The 16440-nt window shown below is 30.8% G+C and overlaps 1 pseudogene; it reads right to left on the reverse strand.

Moving 5' to 3' along the window:
• Positions 1-9147: 9147 nt before the first annotated feature.
• Positions 9148-14361, reverse strand: LOC123220655 (annotated as a pseudogene).
• Positions 14362-16440: the final 2079 nt, after the last annotated feature.

Below are 16440 nucleotides of genomic sequence, written 5' to 3' on the forward strand. Positions count from 1 at the left end.
TAATAGAAAAATTATAAGAAAGACATAATTCATATCTAGAGGTTAGAATTGTTTTTTAATAACACATTACAAGTTTAGTCTTTTAATAAATAATTTGAAAATTTAATCCGTTAAAAAGAAAACAACCAAGTTTGATTCACCAAAAATTGTCTTCATTAGCCAAAATTATCTCAGTCGTTATTTATGAATTAACACAAAAAATTTATATCATTAATTTTTAATGATGTTCGAGGTTAATTTTTAATTTGTGCGATAAAAGAAAAGTTTAGTCTCATAAAGAGAGTTATTCTTTTAATAAGAAAAAAAAAGTTTAGTCCCTTCATTAGAAAAAAGGGAACTTACACAACTTTCCATTGAATGAGTCAAACTAATTACCTTGCTTTTGAAACAAAACAATCATAATTATATTTATTTGGTATTTTCAATAAGAAATATTAAAAATTTGGTTCTCTGTATCAGAAAATCTAAAAGTTTAATTTTCTTAATAAAAAACTTTGAAAGTTCAATTTTTTCAATTAAAAAAATTTCAATTCATTTAATTAAAAAAATCATGCCTCTCATATTGTTATCCTTATTTTTACTTTATAAATATTAATTTATACTCAATAATTGGTTTTTATTTATTATTTGAATAGATAGAAATAGAATTTTGTATCTTCATTTTCATGTAGGCACGAGGATCAGTGGAGATAAAGACAGCCACCATTGATGACTGCTTTTGTTTTTTGAAATTGTTTTCTAAAATCCAAACTTGGCATGATCTGAACTAACACGATATGAACATGATCCAAAGATATGAATTATCAAATCTAAGTGTAATGCTTATGCTGCCTTTGAAGTGTATGATACTCCAATTCACATTCATTATCTCAAAGACTAAATGCTACTTGCTTTATGACTTATAATCAACATCAATTTCTTGTTCAACTAATGCATTCAAATTCCGAAATTACGCAACAATTTCTCTAGCTTTTTATTTATTTTTATTATCATTCTTGACTTGGGGTCGTCTTTACCCCATAATGCAAGTCTTTGCAAGTCAACTCTTTTGCCCTTTTTTTTTATTTCTTCTCACAAAGTGAACCCCCTCCCAAGATGCTTTACAATATTATAAAACAAATTTTAAAAACAATATTATGAGTATATATTTTTTATATATAATTTATATACATATAGAATATATTATTATGTGATTATGTATTATTTTATGTTTAATTCAAAATCATTCAATTACATCAAGATAGATCATTTATATATTTAAATTATGTATAAATAATATGTACATATAATTTTATTAAAATTTTAAACTATAAATGTAAACTGCCACTATAATCTTAGCAAAATAGCATTAAACCATATTTCAATTTTGATTGTTTCTATACCATAACATATATATCAATAGAAATTATCCACTTCAATTAATTATCATCATCAATCTTGTTGAGAATCCTGATTCATTTCCTCTTTTGATTTGCTTGTGATGTTTGAGTTTGTATTTCTTTAAGAAAACTTGTTAAAATAAGGTGTGTATAATTAGGTTTAAACTGTAAAACCGAATCAAACAATTTAAAACTTATGGTTTGGTTTGGTTTTGCATTGAAAATTTTTTAAACTACTTTTTTAATTTAAATTACAGTTGGAACGATTAATTTAATTAAAAAAAATCATACCTCCCATGTTATCCTTAATTTTACTGTATAAGTATTAATTTATATTTAATAGTAATTTTTTATTTATTATTTGATGAGATAGAAATGGAATCTTGTATCTTCATTTTCATGTGGGCACGAAAGTCGGTGGAGATAAAGACAGCTACCATTAATGACTGCTTTTATTTTTTAGAATTGTTTTCTAAATACGTTCTATAAAAGTGGGACAACTCACCATGATAATAGTATATGCTTTGTGATTTTTTCTTTGGCTAAATGTCTATTTTCCACCTAAAGTTTGATGTAAATCCAATCTTTCACTCATTAATTATTAAACACCGAAACTCGTTCTATAAACTATTAAAATTAATAAAAATAGTTAATTTTATGAATAAAATTATTATTTAACTAATCATATTTTTAGTTAAATGATAATTTTATCTTTACTTCTAACAATTAATTTTATCAAATAAATAAATATTTAAATTTTTGTAAAATTAATAGCTAAAAATTTGTCTTTTCACTAAACCTAGGGTGGAAAAGGAAATAGTCTTTTGGCCTTCATAAAAATCAACTTTGGGTTGTTTGATTGTGATGCCAAGGCCAACTTTGTCATATTGTTTTCAAGTGTTAATTACAACTCATGCATTTAAAAATATAAAATAAATAATAGAGAATCATTCTTCGAATTATTCTTCGTATATTTATATAGAACAAATTAAGACATAATTGATATCTAGATGTTAGAATTGCTTTTTAATAACACATTACAAATTTAGTTTCTTAATAGATAATTTGAAAATTCAATCCCTTAAGAAGAAAACAACCAAGTTTAATTTGCCAAAAATTGTCTTCATTAGCCAAAATTATCTCACTCATTATTTATGAATTAATACAAAAAAATTCATATAATTAATTTTTAATGACATTAGAGGTTGACCTAAATTTGTGTGATAAACGGAAGTTTAGTCTCATCAAAATGAAAATAAAATAAAGTTATTCTTTTAATAAGAAAAAAAAACTTCAATCCCTTTATTAGAAAAAAAATGAACTTACACAAATTTTTATTGAAGGATTCAAACTAATTACCAGGTATCAAACTAATTACCTTGCTTTTAAAACAAAACAATTATAATTGTATTTATTTGGTACCTTCAATAAGAAATATTAAAAGTTTGGTTCATTTATCGGAAAATCTAAAGGTTTAATTTTCTTAATAAAAATATTTGAAAGTTCAATTTTTTCAATAAAAAAAATTCAATTCATTTAATTAAAAAAAATTCATACCTCTCATATTGTTATCTTATTTTTACTTTATAAATATTAATTTATACTCAATAATTGATTTTTATTTATTATTTGATGGGATAGAAATAGAATCTTGTGCCTTTATTTTCATGTGGGCACGAGGGTCAATAGAGATAAAGGCAACCACCATTGATGATTGCTTTTGTTTTTTGAAATTGTTTTCTAAAATCGTAAGTGGGACACTCACCATAATAATAGCATATACTTGTGATTTTTTCTTCGGCCAAAAGTCTATTTCCCAATAAGGTTTGATGTAAACCTAATATTTTATTCATTAACTATTAAAAACTTAAATTCATATCCATAAATTGTTAAAATTAATAAAAATAGTTAATTTAAAAAGTAAAATCATTATTTAACTAATTATATTTTTAGTTAAATAATAATTTTATTTTTAATCTTAATAATAAATTTTAACAAATAAAAAAATATTTGAATTTTTATAAAATTAATGACTGAGGATTTGTCATTCCACTAAACCTTGTGTGGGAAAGGAAATAGTCTTTTGGCCTTCATAAAAATCAACTTTGGGTTGTCTGATTGTCATGCTAAGGCCACCTCTGTCATATTGTTTTCAAGTGTTGATTACAACTCATGCTTTAAAAATGACAGATGAATAATAGAGAATTATTCTTCGAATTATTCTTCATATCTTTATACAGAACAAATTAAGAGGTAGAGAATGATGATTGGAATATCCCACCTGCTCCTTCTTCTCGACCCTTTAACCACTAATTAATATATTTTTTTTATTTTAATAATTATAATTAATCATTTGTTTTCAATATAACTTGACAATATTTTATTTTTTATTTTTTAAATTTTAATACTATTTCAATAACGTTGTTTAAAATTATACTCTTTTATGTGCAAATATAAATATTTCAGAGTCCCAAAAGCCTAAAATTACACTCTTTCTTCGATTTTATTTTCACAAAATATATTTAGAATAAAATAAAATCCAATGAAAATATATTATTTTAGTTTTTATTATAAAAAATATTTTTAGTTAAAAAAAATATTTTTTTTTGATGTTATTATTCATCATATGAACTGGCTTGTACCCAAACTCGAGCTTATTGTTTTAAATTCAAACAAAACTTAAATTAATCTTTGTTTAAACTAAGTTCTGATTCACTTTTAAGTCTAGGCGTAATGCTTACGTTGCCTTTGAAGTGTATGATACTCCAATTCACATTCATTATCACAAAGACTAAATGCTACTTGCTTTATGAATTATAATTAACATCAATTTCTTGTGTCTTCCAATTCCTTGTTTAACTAATGCATTCAAATTGCGAAATTACGCAGCAATTTCCCTAGCTTTTTATTTAATGTTCATCATCATTCTTGACTTGGGGTTGTCTTTACCGTATAATACAAGTCTTTGCAAGTCAACTTTTTGCCTTTTTTTTAATTTCTTGTCACAATGTGAATGCCCCTCTCAAGGTGCTTTACAATATTAAAAAATAAAATTTAAGAATAATATTATAAGTACATATTTTTTATATACAATTTAAATACACAAATAATATATCATAATGTGATAAAGTATTATTTTATCTTTAATTCAAAATCATTCAGTCATATCATGACGATCATCTATATATAAAAGTTATGTATAAAAAATATGTACATATAATTTTGTTGAAATTTTAAACTATAGATGTAAACTGTCGCTATAATCTTAACAAAATGGCATTAAACTATATTTCAATTTTGATGGTTTCTATACCATAACATATATGTCAATGAAATTTTTTTACTTCAATTAACTACCATCATCAATCCTGTTTAGAATCTTGGATCGATTCCTCTTTTGATTTGCTTTTGAAGTTTGAGTTTGTATTTCTTTAAGAAAACTTGTTAAAATAAGGTGTGCGTAATTCAATTCAAATCATGAAACTAAATTGAACAGTTTAAAAATTACGGTTTGATTTGCTTTGTATTAAAAATTTTCTCAATTCTTTTTTCAGTTTAGATTGTGTTTTGAAAAATTCAACATAGTCAAACCTTTTGGAAGACCCAAATCATACCAAAATGACTAAATTACCCCTGCACACAGATGGGGTTGCTACAAGAGAAATGTGAGAAAGAAAGAGAAACTTGTTAATTTTGTTTTTAATAGTGCTCAAAATAAAAGGATATTTTAGCCAAAGCATAGATAAAGAAAGAAAAAGATCTTTCATAGAAATCAACTGTGTCATATTGTTGAATTTTCTCAAACAGCAGACGGGGCATTTGACGATGGTTCGGGCATGTTCAGCGGTGTATTTCAAAGAGCACAAGAATGCCATGCACTCTTCAGTTGAAATATCATAAACAAGGCCTACAGAGAGGCCCTTTTGCAGGTTGACGTGGCCCGAGCCATATGCCCATGGGTGTGGAAATCCACTGTCTGAAGCATCATGAAGCGGGCAGTTGGTATTGTCCATAGTACAGGCTGTAGTCATTAAAGCCGACTTGATGGCACTTGGGCTCCAATCTGGGTGGGCTGCTTTCAGCAATGGATAAAAAATTCAAGGTTTAGTATAAAACAAACCTGGTTGGGCTGCTACTCCACTATTGTGTGGGCAAGACGTAGACGTACCTAAATGTCCAAAGCAAATCAAGCTTCTTAATATAATTAATAAAAGGCATGAGCTCCAATCAGATTCTTTGTACGCCCAATGTGATCTAGTCAAGTCCTACACTTTTTTGCCTTTTGTCATTTTTTTTTACCAAATTACTATGTTCCACCCAAGGTTTAGTATAAAACCACTTTTCACCCGTTAACTAACAAAAATTCAAATATCTATCTTTCTGTTAAATTTCGTTGTTACTGTCGAAGTAAAATTGTTATTTAAAAAATATTTTACAAACTAAAAATTTATTATATTTTTAGTCTCTAGGTTTAAAAACTAACAAAGTCTTTTCACCCAAAGTTTGAAAAACTTACATTCTCCCTAGGGTTTTTGTAGTCACTATAAATGATCAAAGACAACGGTCTTCTCCCTCCCTCCCGACTTCTCTCTTAGTTGTCCATTTTCAACAATCATTGACCGTCCTCTCTCTCACCGACCAACACATGACAAGACTGAGATCTAAGTCTCTTTATCACAAAATGTTTTGCTTTATGATTTTTATGTTTTGCAGAAACCTAGGGAATTCGCAATGAGAGCAAACAAACCATAAATAATGTAAAAGAGAAACTCTCGATTCTTCATTTGGAATGTCTATTCGTGAATTTGGGTCGTCATATCTAACAACACTAAACTTGTTGATACGTTGATGTTGGCTTAATTACCGTGAAATTTGACCCGTAAAACAGTTTCTTTTTAGTGCAAGCTCTTTTGGAAAAGTGCATTGAGATATTGTTGATGTAATTTGACCAAAACATCTATTGTTTGGGAGGTCAAGTGTTTGAGAGAATTATTATATTTGGACAAATATTATATGGGATTTGAAATGTCTAAACTTTACCAAGGATATGCATTTACAAATCCCACATCAACTATTAAGGAGCATCTCAACTAATATATTGTTGTCTGAAAAACTGGGCTTAATTGCTAAGCCTGGTAACGTTAGCTTATAGCCCAAGTGGGGGCTTTGCGATGGTGGAACATTGGCTTAGCCACTTGAATTGGGAGGATGGCATATGACTAGCTAGCCCATTCCAAGCTAGGAGATAAGCTTATAGGATCATAGTCTAACCAGTAGTTGCTCTTAAAATAAATAGTTAGTATCATAATTGGTAAGTTTTGGGTGTGGTTTAACTAGTTTTGATTGTCTATTCAAATTTTTATCTTTGACTAGGTGCACATTCATATGAGGCTTAGTTCGGATTGAAGTCATGATGTCCAATTTGAATTCATTTGCGTTAATATATAATATCATTAGAGGGTAATCGATAAAATGGGTGAACATTATGGCAAAATAAGATGAACAATATTGAAGAAATGAGTCAAGTTATCAAAGTTGAACTCAATCTTGAAAGCAATCTCTAAGCTGATAAATAAGGGTTAATGCTTATTCAATTTTAAGATAATTTCTTATTTAGAAATTTTAAACAAAATTATATTGAGCAAAGGTTTGGATTGAAATAAGCTTTTCAACAACTTCAATTATTGAAGATAAACGTATACTTGACTTTTACATTTATTTCTAATTTAAAATAATTTAATTATTTAATAATTATACATCAATCGATTAGTATTTGTAATTTTTTTATTATATGATAATTTTATAATATAATTACTTATATACCCTCAATCTCTTACATTTGATATTGAATTCATAATTTCTCTATCAAATTTTCTCGAGATCTGTTAATTATATCAGTAACCATAGGAGTAAATTTTAATAGCAATATATACCAAAAAGGGTTTAATGGGTGAGACTTGAGGACCCGAAGCCACCTGCTCCAACCGATCAAATTCCAGGCTTTGTTTTTTAAAGAAATACCAAGTCGGAGCCACCATTATAGGCGGTCGGATAAATAATAATCCTTTAGAGATAGAAGAATTTGTACAGTCAGATTTAAAATCCGACGTGGATGTAAGGAGATCCTACTAGGCAACCCATCCAGCTACTATCACACATAATTGAACAAAATCGGACGGTCCAAGATCATTTGACAAAAAGGTGGAGTCATAATCACTCAAATTGCGCCACGTGGAGAATAGGCATGATTCAAGGCAGCAATACTGAGAGGGTGGGGGCCGTGATTGCATTGTTGTTTGAGAATTGCTCGTGGCCTTGGATCTTGTTCAGTTAAATGCCACGCCACACCAGTTCCACTTTTTCTTTGTTTTTTTTAAGGCCAAATGACATATCTCGACCCAAGGTTTATTGAACTCCTAGTTGATATCCTTAACTATTGAAAACTTAAATTTTACCTGTAGACCGTTAAAATTAATAAAAATTAATTAGTTTTCAATATAAAATAGTCATTTAATTAATAATATATCAAAGATAATAAAACTTTTTTATAACTCTCCTTGTTAACTTTGAAGACCTGAATACAGTTGGGTCAACTCACAAATAGAGAAAAAACCATCTGTAATACTAACAATTCGCTTTCTTCCAGTCTTTTGACCTCAATGGTTATGGATAGAATTAACAATGTGGTTTAGAGAGGTTCTTCCAACACTAGCAAAATTTCTCGTGCAATTACCCTTTTTATTTAGAAGTTACTATTAACTATTTGTCATATGATCTATATATAAGTGGTTTAGAGAGGTTTAACAAAGACGTGTTATATATGAGTTGCAAAAGTGAGAATATTCACCCAAGCTACTGCTTTGTTGAGTTATTATATTCTCAAAACAAATAATGCTTGTTTCATCTACTTCAAAGAAATTTTTGAATTTTTTCATGAGTTCATCCAGTTTTTTCCTATATCAAAAAACATTAGACACATAAGAGAAAAGTAAAATGTGTTTTGGGAATCTCATTCTTTAAAATCTACAGATTTTCTTCTTCTGCTTTTTATTCCTATCAAATATTATTGTGTACTTCAAATTGTTTCTTTTGATAGGAAGACAAATAAGGCAGTTTGTTTGTGGGTTTGTTGATCAATCTGAAGTCGACCAATATGAGAGACCTTTTTCCAAAAAGGGGACCTCATAAAACTAAGGTTAAAGACAACGTATCAAGAAATAATTTTTTGGTGTGAGTTCTTAATTCCTTCTTTCTTATATTAAAGCCATTTATCAGCATGTCAACAAGATGTTGGCAGACACGTTAACCAACTTTTATAAATCTTCCTCGTATGGCAGACATGTTTGAAATGTTTCGGATTCTATCCTTCGTCATTGTGTTTTAGATATAGGTCCATATCAACTGATATTTACTACTGACAGACAAGTTCGAAAACTTTGTGACTAAATCCATACTTACCCTGACAAGATTTTACCATATGAATGACGGTAACACGTATAATGGATACGCATCATATTTAGATGAAAGAGTTTGGACAAAAGATAAATTTGCAACTTCTCCGAAACTACTTAGTCCAAGTTCATTTGCATGGATTCCTCCAAAGTAAAATACTGACTGGATTTCAATTGTATTGGCTCCCTTAATATCATGGTGAAGGAATCGCCTACAGCAATAGAGTCGTTAGCATCAACACTGATCATGTCCATCGCTGATTTATATATTATCTGAAGAAATATTAGAAAGCTGTTATAGCAAAGTTGACTGCACATGTAAAATGATACGATATTCCTAAAAAAATAATAATAATAAATAACTGAACAATTTTATTAAGTAGAACAAAACTAAGCGATTGAGTGACCTTATCCGGGTTGCCCATCCATCTCACTTCACCTCCAAGCTTTTCATATCTGGATACCAATGTACCAAGAAGAATCAACAAAATTTACATCTCAATTGGTAAGATAACAAAATTCCAAATTCTGCAATTTATATATAGAAAAATTTCAGGTTCTATGTAATACGCTAGAATATGAACCGAATCACTGGCAACAGGTATAAAAATGTAACAACATATTCAAAGCTGCCATCACAAAGCAAGGTATTGGTTTACTAAAGAGAATGGAATTTACTGGGCATAACAGGCAGAGGCCTAACCTCAACAGTCACATAATCTGGATTGACTACAATCATTGGAATTTTCTTAGCTGCACAAACCTCCAATATTTTTTCAAGATCCTCAAGACCAGTAAGACATGCCTCTCCCGAAGGGAGCCCCTATGCTTCAGTACCATGGGCCAAAATAAACTCAACTTCTTCTACATTCTCTTCAACTTGAATTGACTACTAAGTGGTTATACAAACAATCACAGAAACCCAAATTCAGAAATTTTGCTCATTTTGAATGAACTAAATAAAACAGGGGAGACCATCTTACAATGCTACAATGATTATATTTATGATAAATGAGTAGAGCACCTAAATATGTTTAGACACTCAAAATTTGAAGCACATTCTTAACAACTAGGTCACGTTTTTACCTATTTCCTCAAAGGGCACGTTTTTATTTTGCCCTTGGGAGTGAGAGTTTCGAGCCTCTAATACTTGCCAATTTAAACAAGTTGAAAATGGTTCATTCTTGAAACAAGGATTTCTGACAAGAACCTTTCTTAAAATTAATGCTACTCTATTTTTTTTATTTTCAGGTACCTTACTTTGATCAAACAAGGAAAGAGAGAATACTAGGCAATGACATGTTATTAGATTTAAGTGAAGCGCCAAGAGAATTAGAAGAAACAATTAGCTATTAAACTTTATTACTTAGCATACCTTAAGCCATATAGCACCCCGTTCACTCCAAGAAATGTGAATGCAAGACCTTATGAGTGCTGCTGATACAGAGAGACCTTGAGTTGCTGTGGACCTCACTGTCAACTGGACGGTTCTGCTGCTGCTGGTGGCTGTTGAATCAAGAGTTCTGGGTTGCGTCGGTGGTGTATCTGATTGTAAGAGTTGTTGAGTTGTAATGTTATGTAAAGATTTGTAAATCAAACACAGAACAGTGAATAGCAAGACTGATTGCATTGATAATATTCTCCAGAAATACAAATAAAGTTCATCAACAATATAAGTTTTCCAACTCAGAATACTACTACTACTGCAATCCTAAATAACAGAAACATAAACATAAACTCCAACATTTGAGAGGCTGGTCTCTCCCACCCTAGTCTTTTTCTCTAATTTTCTGCCTGCCTTTCTTTTCCCCTCCAGAGCCTATTTCATCATTCCTTCTGTAACTACCTCCCTCATGTGCTGTCACCTCAGCATTGAAGATCTCAGTGATCCTTTCATTTGGTGGCCTGGACACTAATTCTTCATGGCTGTCTCTTGTTCGCCTTCCTTCTGGATGACTGCCATCTGTTGCTCCAGGATGCTTGCCATCTGTTTGCTTCTCAATTTGGCCAACTGTCTCTCCAGCTTCAGCTCTTTTCCTTTCTTTCCTCCTCACATAGACCTTTGCCCTAGAATTTTGCTGCCCATCGAGAGGCACCTTGTCCTCAAGGTGCAATGCCAGAAAGAGCTATATGAGTTTGCTATAGAGTTTCCATGAATTTTCACATATAGGCAATCCTTTCCACTTAATTAGCAGCTCCAAGCCCCCTTGCCGATTGTACTTGTGTGCTAACACACATTAATAGCCATTTGGGCAACTAATCATGCATCAACCTACATCTAAACCTGGAAAAGGCCTCCTAATCAAGGGTGATGACATTCAAATTATCCTGCCAGTTTACGCAATCAATGACAAATAGCAAGAACAAATCTGTACGTAGAAAAAGGGTTTTCTCAAGTCAAGGTTACTCAAGCATAGGACTTCTTCAATATTTTGGAAAAGAATTAGTGTCATTGTTTTTTCGAAAAAAGTTATACACCTAAAAGAAAAAGCTATAAACTCAAACCTGGCAGTGTTCCTCTGATAATGCTTGATTGGACCGAATTATCTCATGCAAGTCTGTATCCATGAGCTCATATGCAATATAAACATCATTAAACAATTCCCTTTAAAGTGGTGGAATTATATCCCTTATTGCATCAACCTGTAAAAAAATGCTACTTTGGTTATAGATAAATTTACTTCTATTTCTTTTACTGAAGAATAATAAATATGCATGATGATTGTAAACAAAAATACAGGGCTCCAGGGCCAAACAAGGTCTATAATACCAGAAAATGGAGCCAAAAAGAGAAAAAAGCGACATTAGAAAATATCAAAAACAAACAATGAAGTATTGGAACTCCACAAAATTAAAGAGTCTCCCCAAGGAGAAGTCAAAGCCACTACAATGATGTTAGAGAAAAAGAAATCTTGATATGATGAGTGATGACATTCTCCTTCACTAGCCCTTTTATTGTTGTCCATTGTGAAGTCCACATAAAGCAGGAAAGAGCCAAAAAATAATACTAACCAATCTATGTACTCAAAAACATTTCCTCCAACTCCTAAAAGAGTTCGTCAATATTCCAGGAAGGAGAAAATTCAAAGTAATATATATCTCAATATGGCATATGCTTAAAGAAGAAAATGATCAAACTTTTTCCCATTAATAGTGCACAAACAGCCCCAGCCAAGGACAATCCAATGTGGCAATGCATGTAGGAACAAAAAAAGGAGATAAAAGTTATTGATCATAAGCCCAAATATAAGACCTTCTATATTGATAAAATGGCCCCTTAGAAGCAAGTGAAACCCTTATAAACAAACTTACCAGTAATATATCCTCCATATTCATTAATCTAATCCATAATTTTCAAGGGATATTAAAAATATCTACAATGATTTCAAATTCAATGTTCAATGCATCTTAGGATTCAAGGATTTCATTAAAGGACAACTTCCAGCAATCCCTTGTAGCAACTGCTGGAACCTTTTAAGCCATAGCACAGTAATTTGCTTCTGTACTTGATCTAGCAGTCACATTCTGCTTCTGACAAATACTACAGTATGACTAACACCAATGAAGGTACAATACTGCACTGATATAGAATGTCAGTCAATGTGACAACCAACCCAATCACATGTAACCAACCTATCACATTGAGAGAGTTAGAGATGCAACAACCCTCTTTACATTTGCACACTTTCAAACAAAAGTTCAATCCTAATCAGCACTGAATAATAATAGATTTGTACATGTTCATTCCATTTCCACAAACAAAACATAAATATAAGCATCTAAGAAGCTCGAACGACCATTAACAATGTGCACAAATATGCAAAATTAGAAGTCAGAGACTTCTCTTCTCAAAAGATGCCATGGTTTACCAATCTTCTCCCATGTTTCATCATAAAAGATATCTCATCTACAAAAGCCTTGTACCCACCAGTACTTCCACTCCATAAACTAACCCTTGAGTGCTTCTAACAAAACTATAAATTCAATCTCTTCTGCCCACACTATATTTTTAAACACATAGTTCCTTAAAAATGCTCTGTCTCAAGAACAGATCTCCATAACCACTTACCAACAGAGTCCAACCACTTAAATATCTTTATCAAATTGATGGCTTACAGAATTTCACCAAATTCCCGCACAATAGCTATATGTACATATGATTATGCAAATACTATCCTTTCACTTTTTATTAAAAAATTAACCACAAATATTATCAATTTCACAGCTTGGGCAAATAAAAATATAAGCACATGTCCATGCAACCTACGAACAGCTAGCTATCTCAACTACACAATCTTTACAATATTGTAATGTCAAAACAAAAACAAGTCCACTGGCATCTAGCTCCATAACAGAAAAATAAAATCAAAATACCATCCATCCAATATGTTGCTTCTTATAACTGAAGCCACCACAAAAAAAAGAAAAAAGGAATCAGCAATTATCACTCACTGACGTTTTCATGATCCATGTGCCGAAGCAACTTGATCTCATGAAGAGTCTTCTTTGCATCAATCTTAATATCCAATGCATTTGCTATCTTCTTTATTGCCCCATGCTCATTTGTCTTCGAATTCAACGCTGAACTAATAAACAGCCAATAGAAGATACTCAATACATTTCCCAATGAGAGAAAAAAGAGAAGGAAACACTCCAAACAACCTCATTACAGATAAAACTCACATCCATAAAAAGAACCAGAAAACATACCATCCACAAACAAAACTACATGCACACTCACTCACTTAAAACAGCCAAGCTTTCACCAAAAGATTTGCAATTCCGACTAGCAGCACTTCTGTACACCCTCTACAAATTCAATCTTCATATTGATATTTTTTTTCATTTCTCTTCCAAGAAATGGCTACAAATTCCTATACACGGAAGTGTAACTTCCATCGAACTACATGTTTCTAAAAGCTAATACACAAAATATCAGTTTTGATAATTTTTTACCTTCTAAAATAATCTCTTTATTCTTCTTAGCTTATATTCAAGCAAATAGCCACACATTTAACTTATCTTCACCATGTAACAGCTTCAAATACCTCAATAAAAAATCTGCACCCGCCAACATAAAAAGAAAAAATTTCACTACATAATAGAAACCCCACAACACAACCTTCAAAAATAATCAAAATCCAGATAAAACTCACACTCATAAATCAAAACACATCGGAACAAAACAAACCCACGTGCTTAAAAAAGACTCTTTAACAACACTGAGACAGACTGAGATAAATGAGTCAGTGAGAGAGTACCAAACGATGCCATATGCGCCCATCTCGATGGGCATAATAGGGGACTTATACTTCGCCGTCACTTCAAATGTGTTCCCAAGTATGTTGTACTAATAAATCGTCTCCCGTGGCTCAACGTCGCCGGGATGTTCTCTATCCCCGCCGCCTGAGGAGCCGCCGGTGGCTGCTGAGGGTCTGATGGCGTCTCTGCCTGCTGGGCCGCGGCACCTCCTCCTTCTCCCCCCATTTCGACGCTGATTTTTTTTTTTTGGTGGTTTTCGTTTAAGTGAATTTTGTGTTTTTCGGGTAAGAGAAGATCCACGGCCATCTCGTTTATGTTAAATAATTAATGGTTCTAGAATAAAACGCTGAGTTTTGTCCTCCTCCTCTTTGTGGGCCATGCTTACAAGTGCGAATGAATTCAAATCAAACCTGAATTAATTAGAGTCAATTCAAACTTAATTTAAATCTATAATAATTCAAAAATGTCCATTTGAAGTTCAATAAACTGAGATTGTTTTAACTTAAATTTAACTTATTTAAATTAAAATATAAATTTGAGTTGAATAAATATAGTTTGAATTTATCTTTATTTAAAAGATATGATATGCACTTATCACATCATTCATATTTTAATTAAAAATTATAGTAAATGAAAAATAATTTAAGTCAAATAAATTGTTTCAAAAACTTTTAATTATATAATTATTTGAGATCTGATAAGAGAAAAAAAAATTTATATCCATGACATTAAATTTTGAGAAAATATTTAAATAATACTTTAAAAGGATTAACGCTAGGGATATATACTATTTGATTTGAATCGACTCAAATTTAACTCATAATTTAGATTAAATGAGTAAAGTTTTAACTCATATAGTTGAGCCAGAGTAAAGATCGAGTCAAAGATTATTCTCATTTTCATAAACTATTTAGTTTGAACCAATTAAAATATTCAAAGTTAAAACAATTCAAATCAAATTTAAAATCAAATTGCATCCAAACTAAGATTGAATCTCGATTTTTCAAGTCAAATTGAATTTAAGTTAAAGATATTTTAGATTTTAATCGATATTAAACTAACTTTTGTTTGAGCTTGATTTATATCGAATTCAATCCTAATTATTGTTATTAACCCTAGTAATGGTTCAAATGTAACATAGTGAGCCTTTGATAATTGTCCCACCAAATATTATTTACTTTTAAATCTTAACAGTCCACACAAAATTATTATTGACAAAGTGGAGCCGAAACAACCTAACACAGTCTAATAAAAAGCCCAAGATATATAACAATCCAATAATGCAACGTTCAAAATAATAGACAATGATCAAAAGCTAAGGGAAGTGCGAGTCAGTGAATGGAAAATAATGATGCAATGCCAGAAAAGGAGACCGGTGATAAAGAACTCATGAACAGACATGTCTATTGTCAAAAATATCTTAAATATATTCAAAATGTATTTTAACATATGCTATATATAAGTTGCATAAGTGCTTCAAGATTTGATACTTCTTGCCTTAGCTTAAAGAAGAATGATCCAACTATCTATTAGATAAGGCACCGTCGTATCATCTTGTACATTATTTCCTGGTCTTTTCAACTACTCTCACTACTTATTCTTCTTTGTTTTCAGTTGTTTCTCTAGTACAACATAATCAATGAAGTATAAATGTTCCTTTCCAAGAATTGATTGGTGCTTTTCTTGATTGTTCTTTCTTTTGTTTGTTCTCTGTCACTAATACTAATAGAGGTGCAAACCATTTTCCAACAATCTGTTTTGACAAATTGTTTGTGTATGTAACCTTAAGCTTTTTTTCTAGTTGACCAATTGAACTATATCATGCATCTGTAAAAAAAATATCATAGTGAAATACGGGTATTTGAATTTGTTTGATGTTTAGGCTTGTTGATACTTGCATGGCTTGATGGATAGAGTGTCTTGCACCAATGACAAAGTTTTGGAACTAATTCCATGTTGGGTGAAAATTACTATCATATGTTGCCAGCCGTGAGAAAACATTAGAAGTTTCCGTTTTCACTTGATTCTTTTAAGATTTTACCAAGAGCAAATGTTATTTTTCAACGTAGATTTTTAGTTCATGAACTAGCTATTTCGTTTTATGGTTGATTTAATTTTTATGAGTTGGTGTTAATCCCATGAAATCAATTGATTTATTTTTCATCAATTAGTGGGGAATTTTTCATCAAATAATATTAGAAAACCTGAATATCCAAGTATTACCTTGGCATGTTATAAGTACGTCTTCAAGCATTAGGTAAGGCATCTTATTTGATTCTCATTGTTTCATTATTCTACCTACATGGTTTAATTCTTTAATGTCCCTAAAACTATGCAATATCAAACTT

Source organism: Mangifera indica, chromosome 7, assembly GCF_011075055.1.
Source record: "Mangifera indica cultivar Alphonso chromosome 7, CATAS_Mindica_2.1, whole genome shotgun sequence".
NCBI classification, from domain to species: domain Eukaryota; kingdom Viridiplantae; phylum Streptophyta; class Magnoliopsida; order Sapindales; family Anacardiaceae; genus Mangifera; species Mangifera indica.